We start from the raw sequence: 13,730 nt of genomic DNA, 5'->3' as shown, positions 1-13,730 counted from the left end.
CTAGGACACTTGTTACTTGGTTGCAGCCAATAAAACTCGATCTCTGACTTCACCTAGAAGACTCTGTGTTTATGTGGTCCGGAACAGGGAGAACTCAGAGGTCTTCGGGTGTTATCCCCTGGCACCACCGGGTTCCTAAAAACCCGGCACCCGGGTGGCGCCCAACTCGGGCGGTATCAAGCGGTATCGGTCCAAGCCAGATGTTCGTGAGGAGCTTTGTGTGAAAATTCCAGAGGACGGCCAGCCACTTCAGCGACCCCTGTATGTCGACGTGGTTCCGAAGGTCTTTGCTGCGAGGTTCCCCGCGTCCCGACGGCTACGAAGGACTGCTGCCCTGACTATCGCCCTGTTTTGGACCCAGTGATCCTTGGTAGAGCGAAACGATAGACGAGTCTTCTAGTGACGTCATCGATCATCAATACTTCAGTTAAGTACAAGTGGAGCGTCTCCCAGTCCTTAGTTTTGTTCTTAGTTTTGGTATCTTTGAGATATACCTTGTTTGGAACTTGCAAGCGCCAAAACCAAGGGATTCGTGTATTCACGAAAATATCGTATTCGATAATCCTTTGAAGTTTGAAGCTAGACTAGAGAGCGAAGATGCCTGGTCTTAGCAGACTTGGAAACTTGTTTTGTCTTGGTTGTAGTAAGGACTTCCGATTAGAGGATTCGTGTCCAGTTCCTCCGATTGGAACTCCAACATATGAGCTCTATATAAAGCACGGAGTAGGTCCTATCACATATAATGAAGTATGGATGAAATACACCAGAAAGGATGGTGTTTTAAAATGGCCCCAATATGGTAGCTTTGACGCAGAAGTTTTAGATAACCTCGAGGTCAAACTTTTTAAGAAGAAAGCCCGGCCGGCGATGTTTGACTCTTTCCGCTTGTGGCGCAAAGAAGCAAAAACAGAAAGAAATGAAATTAGCTAAGAAAAATAAAAGAGGTATGTCCATGGTGCAAGCCGCCGTTGCATACAGAGATAATGAGGAAGAGCAAGAAAGTGAACAAATGCTCAGAAGCAAGAAGTTAGCAGTAGATAAATGCTATCCAATGTTGCCCCATGAAGGACAAGGTTCAAAAAGGACATCAGAGAAGGATCCATTAATGTCCCATTTACTGAGTTCACCACCCCCATATGCACTAGATGCTACTGCACCCCCGAAGCGCTTTGTTATACCACGCCCCGGCGCACGAAATGCAGTTCTTACACAAGCATCAGCTCCTCTTCAGCTGGTTCCTACTTCTCTGGCGCAGCCTTCTCAAGGGCCGCCGCCTTTGCTACATACTACATCTACTGTTTCTGCGACTTTGCCTACTGCTCTGACTGTTTATCATGATGCTACTTCTGCCACTGCCTCGACTTCCTCTGCCATTGCCTTGACTTCCTCTTTACATCAGCCTGTCTTTTCCGGCACATCTGCCTCTCCGCAAGCTTCTCCTTCTGTTCGACAGAGAGTGGCAAGTACTGTCACTGGTCTGTTCTCACCTTTCTTTGGGTCGCCTAAGACGACCCCTAAAACAGGACGTAGGCAGTTGCGTAGTCAACTGCCTGATTACGAGGAAAGAGAGGTGCTGAATGAGTTAGCACGTAAATGGGTTACCGACACTGTAAAATATGATGTTCAGTCTGTTATGGAAGTCTTCGGTCATCAGTGGGATGCACCCACTCAGAGATATGTATTCGTAGAGATGTGTGTATATCTTTGCGAAGATTTGGAGACAAATGATCCAAAACGCAAAATGAAGGAATTATTCCGTATGCGTTTCAAGTTCTATGAAGGCATGATTGTAGGTGCCGATGTTGAACGAGCAATAGATTTATTGTTATCTTATAGGAGTAAGGGAAACGTCTCTAGATCACTATATGAGGATGACATGACAGGTAGGAAAAAGCCGCAACAGTATCCCATGAGAGAGGTTCCTCCAGTTTGGAGGGAAGGTGATGCGAACGCAAATCCACCAATTCCACCACATTTCCAGCGTGTTTGGGTACATGTCCCCTGGAAAAGATCTGAAGTCTTAGCACTCAAACAGACATTGCCTGATCCCCGTAAAAATCCTGCAGGGTATTATAAGGAGTTATCACAGACTGCCAGCTCATGTATAATGAACTTAGCAGATGTAGACATGTTGTTCGGGAATGTTGTTCCACAACCCTTATGGAGTAAGATTCGTCATACAGACCATGATCAAGAACTAGGTGACACATGGGCTAATATCACTGCTGCTGATGCTAGACAAGTTAGTGGCGCTAAGCCTGAGCCTCTAGTAGCTGAACTTCCTGGTAGAATTATTACCTATATGAAGACTTTAATGCCTGAATTGCGTGTAAATTGGGATAAGTTATCTGCGTACAAGCAGAAGAAAGATGAGAATGTGTCTGACTTCTTCACGAGATTTGAAGAGACTCTCGTCGATCATAGTGGTCAGGATATGGCTACCGAGGGTGGCCAAAGATTGTTTGTAGATAAGTTCGTACATAATATGCTTCCTGAACTGTGTAATAAATTGAAAGATTCCGAGAGTGTTTGGGCTGTTTCCACGTCAGCGCAGATTTTGGCCACAGCCCAGTACTATGAAAATAGGCGCAAAGACGAGCTAGATAAGGCAGACAAAAAGACTAAAGATTTGAAAACTAAAGCCCTTCTCCGGCAAGCCTATCCACCTCGCACTCCTAGTCAGCCCGATTATCAGCAACCTCAGCAGTATTCGAGAAACTCACAAAGGTATGAGGCTTCTCAACAGCGTTTGCCTTATGGTCCGAATCAGTGTGCGTATTGCAAGGAAGAGGGTCATTTCAAGAGTAGTTGTCCAGCCCTATCGCGACGTTTGAATGGTGTCTCTGGTTCAAGAGGTAGAGGTGTTCAACAGGCTCCTAGGGGTAGGGGCCGTGGAAATGTCCCCCAGAATGCTCGTCCTTTTCCGCCTCAGAATTCTATGAATAGCTTTGATCAACAGAATAATGCGTCTTCTAGGTCAGCTCAGTACTATGCTGATGACTATTACGCAGAAAACGAGGATGAGGGTAATAATTGCTAGGACAGCCATGGACAAAGAGAGGGAGTTGTTTCAGTTCCAGTAGATCAGAATGGACCTTTTGTTGAGGTGATTACATCAGGAGTGTCGGAACCTTTTCTGCTGGATACTGGTGCTACAAAAAGTTCTATTATGCACTCAAAACTTCCTGGCGCACCTTTGTCTGGCGAAATGAACGTTTCAGTAGGTTTTTCTGGCGCCCCTGTTAGAAACCCGATTTCTAGTCCTATGCCCCTTTCTGTTGGGCCATGTGAATTAGAAGCACCCCTCATTCTTACAACAGGTTGTGGCGAAAACTTGTTAGGGTTGGATTTGTTAAAGAGATTATATGCGACTTTGTACTGTTCTCCTTCGGGAGTACAACTTACTCTAGGTAAGAAAGTGATTTCCCCAATGTATTTGTCAAAGGAAAATATTCCAACTGAATTGTCATCTCTTCCAGATATACTTTGGGCTACTGGTTCTAATGATGTGGGTCTTTTGGAGATAGCACCATATGTCATAACATTGAGAGCTAACGTTAGGTTGCCACGTATTCCCCAATACAAGATCTCTAGCGAATGTGAAAAGGCTTTGTTAACGATCGTTTACGATCTGATTGAGAAAGATGTCATTGAAGAGACGACAGGAAACATTTGTAACAGTCCTATTTTGCCAGTTTTAAAGCGTACCGATCCGTCTCAGCCACCTGTGTACAGATTTGTGATTGATCTCAGAGAAGTGAACAAAATTGTTGTGCCACAGTTTCCAGTTGTTCCCGACATTACTGCCCTATTGACAATGGTTCCAGCTTCAGCCACTTGGTTTTCGGTGATTGATTTGAAGAACGCTTTCTTCAGCATCCTGATTGCTGAGGAGAGCAGAGATATTTTTGGCTTCAATTTCAAACGCGCTCCTCAGGGCTACTGTGAAAGTCCATCTATATTCAGTCAAGCTCTGAAATCACAACTTGACACGATTGTTCTACATGATGGTGCGACTCTGATTCAGTATATAGACGATTTGCTGATCGCTGCAGATACTGAAGAGATTTGCAATGAAGCCACATTGTCATTGCTGCGTCATTTATGTGACATGAAGCACAAAGTCTCTCTTTCGAAACTGCAATTTTGTCGACAAGAGGTGACCTACTTAGGTCACATCTTATCGAAGGAGGGAAGGAGACTGACCCCCGAGAGAATACAGGCAATTACGAAATTAGGTGTCGCGAGGACACAGAGAGAAGTGCGTGCTTTCTTGGGCATTACATCATATTGCAGACAATGGATACCAAATTTCTCATTGTTGGCTAAACCTTTGCTGGCACTAATCTGTAAAGATACACCCAATCCTATGCCCTGGTCTGAAGATTGTCAGAAGAGTTTTCACGAGTTGCGTGATGCATTGTGTTCGGCTCCTGTGTTGGGCAACCCCGACTACAGTAAACCTTTCACATTATACGTCCATGAGAGGGAAGGTTGCGCATTATCAGTCCTGACACAATCCTTTGGGGACAAACAGCGTCCATGCGCGTATTTCTCAGCGACTTTAGATCCTGTAGCTAAGGAATTACCAAGTTGCTTGAGGGCCACTGCTGCAGCAGCTGTCTGTATTCGACAGTCTGCTGGGTTAGTAACGAATAACACTCTGATCATTATGGTCCCACATGCAGTAGACATTTTACTAAACAGAACGAAGACACAGCACTTAACTAGTGCTCGACTGTCAAGCTATAAGCTGACACTGTTAGCGAGTCACATTCACATAAAGAGGTGCGATACACTCAACCCCGCCACGTTATTGCCCATTCCAACAGAGACAGATGAGGTCGAAATGCATGATTGCTGTTTTAGGACAGAAGAAGAGACAAAAGGGAGAGTAGACTTATTGGACACTCCCCTTCCTGAATGTAATGATGCTTTATGGGTTGATGGTTCATGTTTCAAGTTGCCAAATGGTGATACGACTGCAGCATATGCTGTGACAACATTGCACACGATTGTAGAGACTGCACGTATCCCCTACCATTCTGCGCAAGCAGCAGAGCTGATTGCACTTACAAGAGCGTGTGTGTTGGCAAAAGGAAAACGAGTGAATGTGTATACTGATAGCCAATACGCCTTTGGCGTGGCTCATAGTTTTGGACGATTGTGGCGTGAACGTGAGTTCCTGACGTCGCATGGTGCAAAGATACAACATGGTCAGCTAGTTAACGAGCTTCTCGAGTCACTGACCTTGCCACTACAAGTTACGATTGTAAAATGCAGTGCACACAGAAAGATTCAAGATGATGTTGGTCGTGGGAATGCATTTGCGGACGAAGTTGCGAAAGAGACTGCAAGGAACACAATGAGTTGAATGTATGTTGTGGGTCCTGCGAGATGGATTGCTGATGTGGGTATGTGTGAGGACACTATTGAAAGTGTGAAATCTATACAGTCCGAGGCCACTGAGAAAGAGGTGAATGAATGGAGAGATAGCAAGGGTAGACTGGATACGAATGGTTGTTGGGTTCAATTGTCAGAGCATCAAAGATGGCTGTTACCCGACGCATACGTACTTGCAGTGGTGACAATGGCTCATGGGATGGCTCATATCAGTGCAAAAGGAATCTGTAAGTTGTTAGCCCCAGTATGGCAGAATAATGGCATCCCAAAATGTGCAGAGAACTTAGTCAAGAACTGTATGGTGTGTTTGAAATACAATCCCGGTAGGGGAACTCCAACTCCAGCTGGTCATTTTGCGCCTCCAACGTACCCGTTCGAGGTTTTGCAGCTCGATTTCATCCACATGGAGAGGTGCAACAATCTGAAATACGTGCTTGTTGTTGTTTGCGCCATCTCCAGGTGGGTGGAAGCGTATCCCCTTAAGGACAACACTGCCTTGTCAACTGCCAAAGCCCTGGTCAAAGAATTCTTCCCTAGGTATGGTATGCCTAGAATGGTCTGGAGTGATAATGGAAGTGAATTCGTGGGACGAGTGATGAAGAGAGTGTGTGAATGTCTAGGCATACACCAGAAGTTCCACGCTGCAAATCACCCCCAATCAGCTGGTTTAGTAGAATGCTACAACGGTGTTCTGACCGACTTTTTCGGCCCTCTTTGGAGGGAGAATGATGGAAGATGCCTCCAGCCTATTACCCTTCTAGTACAGGGATTAGAACTATAAACAGGACTTATCCATAAGGCACAGTAGTGCATTTTCGTACCCTTTTCCTTAGACCAGGGCTTATAAACTTAAGTTAGGGGATAGATTCATTAGTATTAGTGATGATCCGTCCTTTTGCAAGAGTGTTAGTATACCTTCTATGGAGTTATGCTTATTTCGGGCCTTGTAGGCCTCAAACGGGAGAAACTCCATCTTGCTTTCTGCCCGGCAGCTTGAGAGGCTTTCTAGGTCAAGTGTAATGTTTTAGTTTCGAAGTGTTGTTCGCTTGGAGAGAACCGGCTCAGGCTGGCCCTTATCGAAAGACTGTATTTTTCTCCACTCCGAAGACACAACTTCAGGCCGGCCGGCTGGGAACGTGTCCTTGGTACGGGGAGGTACAAGAATTTGGTGGGCGGCAGGTTACTGGCCGTAACTTTCCATGAAAGGACAAGCTTCCATATTAGCGAAAGTGTTAGGCAGTGAGTCAGTCAGTCCGTAGGCGGCAGCTAGCCGTTAGCATCTATGCCATTAATTATTTCCAGGCAGACAGTCGCCATTTTGAAGTCTGAGACAGATCATGAAAACTGAGACTCTCTGAGAAAGACTGAAGGAGAAGGAGAAGAAGCGCAGAGCGATCAGAGACAGAGAGAGACAGCAGCTAATAACGAGAAAGGTTCCAGTGACTTGGAGGGAAGCAGAGGAGATCGAGCATAGCGGTGCAGACGTGTACTCGTGACTGCTAAGGTGTGATTCCAGACGAGCCAAGGCACAGAGACGAGAAGGGAACCTAGATGACTGCCGAACCCCGACTTCACGTTAATAAGGTGACCTCCGCCCTTTCCCCTATAGTGTGCACGTTCTAACCTTTCACTTTTCTTTGCAGAATATATATTATCGTATAGAATTGTGTTTATAATCATTGTAATAAAATACCCCAGTTCTTAGTGAACCGACATGTGCCTTGTATTCTTGTTCAATCAGGGTAACCTGGTCTTCTAGTCAGACATTGTTTGCATGAACGGATGTGAATCCCGGTCAGGTAAGAGGTGACTGAGTAATGAGGGAGAAGGGGAACGTTTGATGCCAAGAGCAGAAGGTACATATTTCAATTTGGAAAGCCGCACTAACTTTTATTATTGTAGTATTATCCTGAGTAGACAATGAGAGATCTCTTTCACAGGTGTTCATAGGAAAGTGATCGTCATTGGTACGCGGCGTTAATGAGAGCACCGGGAGGACACGGTGTGTAGATCCGCCGGATTGTGGATCGTATTGGAAGTAAGTGAGAGCACCGGGAGGACACGGTGTGTAGGTCCGCCAGATTGTGGACCGGAAGAAAGAGAGAGCACTGGGACTGCAGGCCCGTGTGTAGACACGCCGGATTGCATGTCGAGTGAGCACTGAGAGCGATCAGTGTGTAATGGTACATAATCAGACCTGCCCTAGGGTAGATTAGTCTGGGCCTAAGTGGCCGCGAGACTAGTTGGTATGAATAGGATATTGTAGAAAAACCTATGCATGTTTATTGCTATTTCACAATCCTTGGGTACGAAATGTACATACATATATCTATACCCATTGTAAATACGTTCTAAGGAGGGAGGTGAGTACGTTCCGACTGGGTTAGAGGGGCTCCTAGGAGCTGATTCCATCTGGTCCGAAAATCCGGTCGTTACAAACGGCACCCTAAAACTCAAACTAGCCAAGATCCAAGCCAGCACAGGTCTTAAATGGCCTGACGCCCTGCCTTTAGCACTCCTATCTACCAGAATGACTGTCCATTCTAGACTAGGACTTAGCCCTCACGAGATAGTGTTCGGCCGCCCAGCTAATATATGGGGAGTGCCAAGGCCTAAGAAACTCAGCGAGATAGAGCACCCTGTACTGCTTGACTATTTGCACGAATTGACAACTAAATTGCGTGTTTTACACCAACAGGTCCACAGCTCCTCTCCGCCGGCATCTGATGATCCAGGCCACGCCATTGGACCCGGCTCCTGGGTCCTAGTGCGGAATTTCCAGCAGACCAAGAACGAGGAGCCTCGCTGGACCGGACCCTTTCAAGTCCTACTGGCTACCCGCTCCGCCGTACGTGTCCACGGCAAGAGGAATTGGGTGTACGGCGCCCATTGCAAACGGTCCCGCTGCCCCTTCCATATGGCCGGTGGGTCCAGGACGGCGTCGCCGACTCGGAGTCAGAGCCCGTACCACGCTTTGCACCCTTCAGCGATGCACTACTGAAAGGAACTGGTACCGATAAGGAGAGTGATCCTATTCTGCAAGGATTTATGCCACCGTCAATGCAGTAGGACACTACAGAACCTGAAACATTGTTTGAACACCACACCGTATCTGGGAAACAACGGTATAATCTGAGGCCAAGGAAAACGAACTAATAAAAGTAAACTGATGAGATTTTCTTTTCCCCAAGAACTATTTTTGATTGTACAGCTCTCTCGCCCAGGGAACTTGCTAATTTTTGATTTTCGAACCGCCATCCGGTTCTGCTGCTAGGGTCGCGGTTGCCACAGTCTCGGGAAGTGCAGCTGGAGACGTTTAGGTCAACGGTTCTGGTTGGTCTAAGGGAATTACCCTGGACTGAACAGAAGCACCCCTGAGCAGAATCAATCTCCCACCGCGGGCAGCAACTAGAGGATGGAGTTTCCGAGGGTAGGGAGACCTGTTAGATCTACGAACTTTGAAAAGAGACAATGCGCTATAATGGCAAGAAAACAATTTTTAGTCATATGCATTTTAATGTTGTGTAGCATAATAATGTTTTTTATTGGCTATGCTCTGTTCATCTTTCGAGTTACCTTTGTACACAACACTCAGCCCACACCTCCTCCTACTGTTTCCCCGCATTCTTTTCACCCCCTACCTGAACACGAGTCTGCCAGAAGATTAGAATTTATAAATAATTCATTTGTCCAACTCCTACACCAGCACCAATCTGTAATAAACACTACGAACTGTTGGATATGTGGACTTATGCCACACACCACAGATAAGGGTATCCCGTATTTTGTCCTGCCATTTAGTTATTTTGGTTCTCTGTGGGCTTTCCAGACCATGTTCCTGTTTTCCCTTGAACCATATGTTCCAGGGAAAAATTCAAACAACAAGGCACTAGTGGCAGGAATCAGAAATATGAGTAGAGATATCGACACAGTTAGAACGACTCCCAAAGATGAATTGACGCCTTACAGCAGATGGAATATAACTCAATATGGAATTTCCTTGGCTGAGAGTCTGAAAGCAAAGAAATCCTCCCCAGTCTGGATAGTACCCCACCAAGGTCACCTATGTCTGCAGGGAAATGGCAACAACCCTAGAGCCCAGTTAGGGAAAAGTGTCTGTACTGAGACTTATGTTTTCTCCTCTCAGACATCCCCTTCATTCCTAGCGGCTAAGGGTACCTACTTCGTCTGCCATGACAAAGCATATACATGGTTGCCCCCTGACTTCTCGGGCACATGTTTCATCTCGTTTCTGTTGCCACCCACCTACACGGCCGAGGCAGATTACCATCGGACAAGGACAGTTAGGGGTGTCGTGAGTCAAGACGACACTGCGGGTCAAGAGTTTGGAGACTTCGCAAAGGGTTTTCTGCCGTTTTGGGGGCCTATGGTGAACAGCAGGAACATTCGCCAGTTTACGAGGGTAGTTGACTCCGCCGTGACCGAAACGGCTGGTGCCCTTTGCAACTTGACTGCGGAGCTCCAGTCTGACCGACTTATGACTCTTCAGAACAGGGTTGCCCTAGATGTCATCCTTGCAGACCGTGGTGGGGTATGTAGAGTGATCCAATCCAGTTGCTGCATTTTCATCCCTGATAATGCTCCGACAGTGTACCAGGCCATCTCCAAACTGCACAAGATCTCTGATTCCATTCATGTGGAAAGAGGGGATTGGTCCTTGCTAGGGTGGTTCTGGGAACTGATATCTGCCTGGGGATGGAAAACACTGATATTCATTGGGATGATCTTAGCTATTCTGTTCCTGTTTTGCCTGTTTGTGCAGTGCGCTCCTGCAATATGTGGCCTCTGTGCTACATCATGTGTAAGGAAGCCTGTGTCAAGGGACGAATTGAGCAACAGAATGATGCTACAGCAGCATCTCCATGACTTCCTGAATACAGATTTGGACTCAGACTGACATGAGTTATTGCCTAATATGAGGGCAAAAGGAGGGTCTGTGGTTCTGAAATTCTGGACCCTGCTATAATATGGTACCGAGGCCCAACACTCGTGTCATAAAATATCATCGTACCATGACGAATTTGGTGTCTACAGACCGGTAATGATTAGGACATTATCCCTATGCATTTGCGTCGTGATTAAGTGATGCTATCACCCTTAAATCATGGTTTCCGTCCCGAACTCTCAGACTCCATTTTGTGAAATGCATCCATCTTGTGGCTTGCCCTCATATAGTCAATTGATTAAGGCCGAGTTTGATCTGAAAGGACACGTCCACCTTAGCTGACTTCCCCATGACCTGGCCGAGCTGACTCCACTGCCTCCAGCTGAACCTGTTCGGGCAGCCCCTCGCCCAGTGGCCGAGTAAGATAGCATCAAGGCACGACATGCCATAAACCATTCACTACATACAAACCATGTTATCCAAACACATACACCTGTCCATGTCCCTTGTTTATGGCCAGTTTTACGATGAGGAGGTGCCCGAGTTTATTGGGGTTTCATCGATATCTGATGGTAGTTCTGGGCCGAGCTGGGTAATCTATCACTAACTGTACACACGAAATTATAGGCTGACCGTCATGACTGTGCTTTTCCTTTTGTTAAACAAATATGTATATGGTTGCATCATAAAACAAAGAATTCTTGCCTGAAGTGTAATATTTTGTATAAAAGGAGATGGCTGGTTCTGTAAAAACGAACAGTCTCCTGAGAACTTACATCCCGTGCTGTTGTACTTCTAGGACACTTGTTACTTGGTTGCAGCCAATAAAACTCGATCTCTGACTTCACCTAGAAGACTCTGTGTTTATGTGGTCCGGAACAGGGAGAACTCAGAGGTCTTCGGGTGTTATCCCCTGGCACCACCGGGTTCCTAAAAACCCGGCACCTCAGCTGTGGCTTTGGAAAGGCCTGGAACGCTACCGCCTTCATAGGATAGGCTTTATGAAAAAAAAAAAAAAGTGAAGCCTCTGCTTAGGAGTAAGGTAGAACATTTGCTCATTGATGGAAACCTCTAAGGAGATCAAGAACTTGTCAATTGTTCAGAGATGATCTGTGACTGACTGCAGCGAGCACACCTTGAGGAGTAAGTTATTGAGGTACATTGCTTTTATGAACACCTGAGGGATCCAGGAAAGACTGTATGGCAGCACAGTGAACTGTAAGCATTCCATCCCCACCGTGAACGGCAGGTAGTATCTGAGAGATGGCAAGAAAGGTATATGAAAATATGTGTCCTGCAAAGCCAGGGATACCAGCCAGTCCTTAGGATCCACAGCAGGAACATTCTGAGCTACGGAGAACATTTTGAATTTGATGTTCTTCAGAAAGGCATACAATGGCTGGAAGTCCGGTATAGGCTTAAGACCACCATCCTTCTTCAGGATGCAGATGTAGAGTGAACAGAAATCCTCTCTGCATAAAGAAACCACTATGATGCCTTGACCAGCTGGAAATTGACTTCTTGAATCAAGTTAGTGAGCCTCATATCCATTTAGAGCCAATGCCTGGACTTGAACGTGGTTCCATAGATCCAAAGTCAGCAACTTTATCTGTTAGACCATATCCATATTTCTCAATTTATATGTGAAAGTCATACACATGTGGGATGATTGTAAATGATCATGTACAGTGCGCATATTCTCTGTTGAAGCTGCTTTGTGAATTAAAAAAAAATACTAGAAGGCTCACTTGGAGCCTTACTTGGGAATACTTGCAGTCTGTTTTAAAACTGACTGGAATTAGGGACATAGTTCAGCACCTTTGCACCAGTAGTGCTGGAACGATGTTACATCACTGAAGTCATAGGATTTGTGATAAATCCTATCTTCACACAAATTGTAGCAAATGTATTCAGCAGGAATGTGGTAAGGGTATAGTATGTAGCTGGTGGTGCACTTTGGAGTACAATGTTGTAAATATATCGATCGATCATCATGTGGTAGCACACTGTCATTTACAGACAGCACATTTTCAATTGAAATGGCCACTACACGTGCATAGACATACAGTTTCACTGATAACACTAATTGCACATCAATGATTATGTGTGGAAATCTTGTTTCAGTGTATTTGTACAGGAACCGCTGCTTGCATTATGAAGTAGTAGGGTGGGGGAATACAAACAAAAAAAACACATCAGACATAATTAAAAATATATAAGATTGTACTTGCTCCTCTCTCCCGTTCCTCGACTGCTGCAGTCCAAGGCTGGTGCACAATGTGCAGGCTCTCAGATGTCACTCCCAGTGCTTCTCTCATGCCATCCCAGCATAAGAGATGTGCTGAGATTGGTTTGAACGGGCTGGTTTGCCGCTCACATTGCCTGGGACCCTGGGGCTGTTCTCCACCCGGTTCTATGCAACACAGTTGGAGAAAGGCTAAGTCAAAGGCTAAGACGGCCGCCCACACCAACTTATGCACTCAGTAGAGCCCATTGCTGCTCGAAGGTTAATAATGGCCCGACCTGACCCGGCTGGCTCTGGCTCAAGGATTAAAAAAATGATAATAAAATAGTTTTATTATCATTTTATTTTTTTCATTTGCCTCTGCTGGCTTTTAGCAGGGGGGCGGCGCTCCTCCGCCATATCAGAGAAGCCCCCGCTGAATATTTATCATTTGCGCATCACCAACTAAAATGTCACAATTTGTTTTGATCCTATTAAAAAAATCTTTGTTTCTTTCCAACAGACTTCACAATAAGAAAAATACCCTTCATTTGTGGTTTTCTAAACACTGATTTTTTTTAAAATAGTTCTACAATTAAAATACAGGTATTTCAATGTTGGTGTGTGTTATAAAAAGATGACATTCTTTCCTTTTAAAAACGTTTCTCACTTTGCAGTCAGAGAAAGAAAAGTAGGCACCAATCACCATGTTAAAATAATTAGCAATTTCTCAAAGACATAGCCTCACATTTGCTCTCAGTCTTTGAACGCACAGATAATGTGACAAGATAAATTCAAAATGTAAAGGCATCTTTATTTATTGTTTTCGCAAACCACCAGAATCGGGTGGCGACTCACAAGTGAGTTGTGACCCCCAGTTAGGGAAAAACTGTTCTAGGGGTCTTTTTGGAAAAAATAAAACTCACAATCAGGATTTAAGTTGAATAATTCTTGTGCACACACATACACACACACACACACACACACATATTAAATCCTAAAGCTCTTATGCTTTTCCTAAGCATCAGATATTCAAATGAATATATCAACTAGAAGCACTATCTAAACATATGATAAATGTAGTGCAGAATGTTGCGCAATGACAAATACATCAGGTATTGCAAAGGAATAACAACGTATATATGTCCTAAAGCCTCCATGAGCAACTAAGTAAAACACAATATGGAGAGGTTCTTT

The 13,730-nt window shown here is 45.2% G+C and overlaps 1 protein-coding gene across 1 annotated transcript in view; it reads right to left on the bottom strand.

Moving 5' to 3' along the window:
* CCDC125 (coiled-coil domain containing 125) overlaps window positions 1-13,730 on the bottom strand; it is a 307,161-nt gene that overhangs the window by 54,489 nt on the left and 238,942 nt on the right. The gene's annotated exons all lie outside the window — the stretch shown is intronic.

The sequence above is a fragment of the Lissotriton vulgaris genome, chromosome 3_1 (genome assembly GCF_964263255.1).
Source record: "Lissotriton vulgaris chromosome 3_1, aLisVul1.2, whole genome shotgun sequence".
Classification (NCBI taxonomy): Eukaryota; Metazoa; Chordata; class Amphibia; order Caudata; family Salamandridae; genus Lissotriton; species Lissotriton vulgaris.
Note: the sequence above shows the minus strand (reverse complement) of the source record. Positions and strands in the feature narration are given on the sequence as shown.